Genomic DNA, 4,434 nt, shown 5'->3' on the forward strand with positions numbered 1-4,434 from the left:
TGATGGTGAAATTAGGACATTTCCAGATAAGCAGAAATTAAGGGAATTTGTTAAAACCAGACCAACCTTACAAGAGATGCTAAAGGGAGTCCTTTGGACAGAGAACCAACAACAGCAGACAGCAAGTGACCATTAACACACATGATGACAACCCAGAAACCAACCCAGCTACGGAAGTGTCCAAAGTAAATAAGCCTACAAGACTCTAAACAGAGAACCAGAGACAACAATTGACAAATGAGGACAACTACAAACCAAAAAGAGGGAAAAAATTGTGCAGTTATAGAACTTATAAATGGTGAGAAAGTCAAGACAACTGCCAAGATAGAACGGACTATTCTAAACTTGGGAAGAAAATTATAAATCACAGGGTAACCACAAAGAAAAAGGATAAACCTTCACATCAAAATAAAAAAGAAGACCAGCACAAATATTTAGCAAATACTAAAACAATAGCAATGAAGGAAGCAATAACATGATTCATAAACAAAATGAGCTCAACACAGAAAATTATATGGAACAAAGAAATCAGCAACATCATGATAAAGCATATAACAAAATGACAGCAACAAATTCATACTTGTCAATAATTACACTGTCAAAAGAGTAAAAAGAGAACCTACAGATTGGGAAAAAATATTCAGCAGCGACATATCTGACAAGGGACTTACCTCTAAAATGTATAGAAAACTCCACCACCTCAAAAACAAAAAGATTAACAATCCAATTTAAAAATGGGTAGAAGACATGAATAGACACTTCACCAAAGAGGATATTTAGGCAGCCAGCAAATACATGAAGAAATGTTCATGATTGTTGAGAGATGCAAATCAAAACAACAAGATACCATCTCACCCACCACTAATGGCAAAGTTCAACAAGACAGAAAATAACAAATGCTGGCAAGAATGTGGAGAGATTGGGACTCTCATACACTTCTGGTGGGACTGTAAAATGATACAACCACTGTGGAAAACAGTATGACGATTCCTTAAAAAGCTGGAATTAGAAATACTATTTGATCCAGCCATCATTAGTAGGCATATATCCTAAAGAAGTGAAAGTCAGGACAAGAACAGATATATGCACACCCATGTTCATTGCAGCACTATTTACAATAGCAAAGAGATGGAAACAACCTAGGTGCCCATCAATAGAAGAATGGATAACCAAACTATGGTACATACACACAATGGAATACTATGCAACACTAAAGAATATTGTAGAATCTGCAAAACACCACGTAACATGGATGAACTTGGAGGACATTATGCTGACTGAAATAAGTTAATCACAGAAGGACAAATATACTGTTAGTTCATTATTGTAAAAAGTCAAGGAAAGGTTATATATGGAAGGAAACTCTCTTCGTTGGTTACCAGGGCTGGGAGGGGAGAGGAGGGAACACTGCAAAATAAAAAACAAAAAAACAAATGCATGGACCTATGTCACTTTAGTTTTGTGTATTTCACTGTTGTTGTTGTTATGTGCCATCGAATTGGACCCAACTCATAGTGACCCCTCCTTGGGTTTCTGAGGTGGTATCGCTATGGAAATAGATTGCCCAACTTTCCTTCTGAGGAGTGGCTGGTGGGTTTGAACCTCCAGCCCTCTGGTTAGCAGTCAAGTGTCTTAGGCACTATGCTACCAGAGCTCCTGTATTTCACTGTACATAAATTATATTTCAATAAAATGTATTTTAAAAAAAAAAGATTTTATCTCACAGCTGTTGAAAGACTGAAGTTCACACACACACACACACATACACAAGCTACAGGCAGTCCTCAGGTTATGAACGCCCAGCTTATAGACAATTTGTATTTGCCCTTTAAAGTTACATAAATCAATTTAACCAACTGAACCAACCCCTACATGCAACAAATTCTTCATCACAATCACCTTCACTTGCTGCTTATGCTGCTTTTAAATCAGTGAAAAGGCTTCAAGCCTTCTCTTGCCCTCGCCCTCGCCCTTACCCTCACCCTCACCCTCTATATATATACATATATGGGAGCTCTGGTAGCATAGTGCCTAAGGCACTTGACTGCTAACCAAAAGGCTGGCAGTTCAAACCCACCAGCCACTCCTTGGAAGGAACGTTGGGCAATCTACTTCCATAGTGATACTGCCTTGGAAACCCAAGGAGGGGTCGAAACCCAAGGAGGGGTTTCTATGAATCGGGTCCCACTCAACGGCAAACAACATAATCGAGTGGATTCCTACTCATAGAGCAGCTGGTGGGTTTGGACCACTGACCTTTTGGTTATCAGCCAAATGCCTTAACCACTCTTGTTGTTTTGGTTTTTTTAAACAAAAAAATAATAAATAAATTCACTGCCACTGAGTTGATTCTGATTCATAGCCACCTTCACTGTTTCCAAAGTTGTAAATCTTTATGGAAGCAGGTTGTCTCATCTTTCTTCCACAGAGTGGCTGGTAGGTTCAAACTATTAATCTTTTGGTTAGCAGCCAAATGCCTTAACCACTACATCACCAAAGCTCCTTTTTGCACTAACATAAGGATAAATAAGAACCATGTGCACCTGTTCTTAACTACAAATTCAACTTAAAGACAAACTTAGAAACTAAACTCGTTTATAACCTGGGGCCTGTAATTAGCCCTGAGAATATAAAGACACCACCACAAAACCACTTTCCTGTTCCTCCTTTTTATTTCCAAATATCCTCCTAGGGCACTGTAGAGACTATTGTGTTGATCCATCCCATTGAAGGGGGAGGATTTGAATTAAGGCTTAACCACTTGCCCTGGGACTTGCCTCATTTTCACTGACAAATTTGTTCCACAGCAGATCTAAACTAGCTCTCTGCTATAGAGTACAGGTCAAGGACATTAGTTGCCTGCCCCACCCACAGTCCCACTCAAAGGTCAGCCCTTAGATAGCAGTGCTTTAGACCAGGTATCCACTGGTCACCATTGACTGAACAACCAATCAATCCAGAGACCAACCTTTGACCTGTGACATCACCTATCACACACAAATGCACTGGGCTGATTGGAGGCTCCCTGTCAGGAGTATAAAAAAAGAGCTGCTGAGACAGGGAGGGTGTTAGCTGCAGGAGCTGACCCAGAAGGGTCAGAGGAAAGCCATTCAGTAGAGTTTGGGTCACTGCAAGTCAAAGTTATAAGGAAGCAGTGCTATGAGGACACAGAAACCACGAGAAAAGTAAATTATGTGCAGAGCACAGGGGAAAGGTAACTAGGATCTCAAAGAGGAGAGAACGGAGCAGACTGGGGTTGGGGAGCTGATACATATCGACGCCAGCCTCTGGAGTGGAGCTCCACTGACTGAAGGACACACGGGGGTTCGCTTGGAGCCAGGGCAGGCCCTCCAGGCCTGTCTGTGCCACTGCTCTTTGAGTCCCTGCGGGACCCTATCTACCTTGGGCCCAGGGAGGTGGATCAGTCCTCCAGGGATTTTTCACCATTTGTCTTCCTTTTGTGCAAATGCCTCCCAAGGATCTCAATGGGGTCTCCTGGGTGCAGAACACAAGGACACGTGAGCCCAATGATGCACAACGCCTCATGAGGCCCACAGAGCCAGGCCTGTGTTGGGTACTGGGGAGCCCTCTGGAGGCCCTCACAGTCCAGATGAGCCTCTTGAGGATCCTTGGAAGCATCTAATCCTAGTTTCCTATTTTACAGGAGCAGAACCAAGGTCCAGAGAGAGTAGTCACTGTCCAGGTCCCACAAGCTACAACAGAGCCAGGATATTCCTACCCTTTCCTAGCAAACTAGGTCGAGGTAAGGGGTGGGGAGGGCAAGGGCAAACACCTGGTCTCTTTCAGGAGTCCTAATCTAGCAGTCCTGGGAAAGGGCTTCTCTGCCCCTCCTTCCAGACCTCAGAGCGCCCCCACCCCACAAGCTCAGCTTTTTGCCCAATGCACCATCAAACAGGGCTCCTGGGCTCTAGCTGGCAGATGGTGAGCCTCTAGGCTTCCCCAGTCTGGGCAGGCCCCAAAGGTAAGTGGGGCTGCAGGAGCCTCTGGGGGCTCCAGATCCCTAACTCTACACCTGACCTTGGGAGAGGGCTAGCAGGCATATTGTCCCCTTTGAAGATGACAGGCTATACCTATCACATGCCTCCAGATGTGGGACACACTATTCTCTTCCCCTTTAAGGCCAGATGGAAGTTGCTGCTCTTCTGGGCCCAGGTGGGCCAGATGAGGCTCCCAGTCTCACACCACTTCTGAGCCTGCCCTATAACAGCCCAGAAATGTGCCAGCAGCACACCTGCCCTGCCCTGTCCCAGGGCAAGGGGTTAAGTCCTAATTCACATCCTCTCACCAAGGCTTCTCTCTGTTCTGGATGCCCCTGAGCCTTCCCTGCAGCCCTTGTCCCATGTCAGCCAGCAGTTGGACAAGTAACCCTGGTGTCATACTGACGGACAATCAGGATGATAGGGTTGGAAACTT

Source organism: Orycteropus afer, unplaced genomic scaffold (assembly GCF_000298275.1).
Source record: "Orycteropus afer afer isolate SDZICR_OR568_19922 unplaced genomic scaffold, OryAfe1.0 scaffold01067, whole genome shotgun sequence".
In the NCBI taxonomy this organism is placed as follows: domain Eukaryota; kingdom Metazoa; phylum Chordata; class Mammalia; order Tubulidentata; family Orycteropodidae; genus Orycteropus; species Orycteropus afer.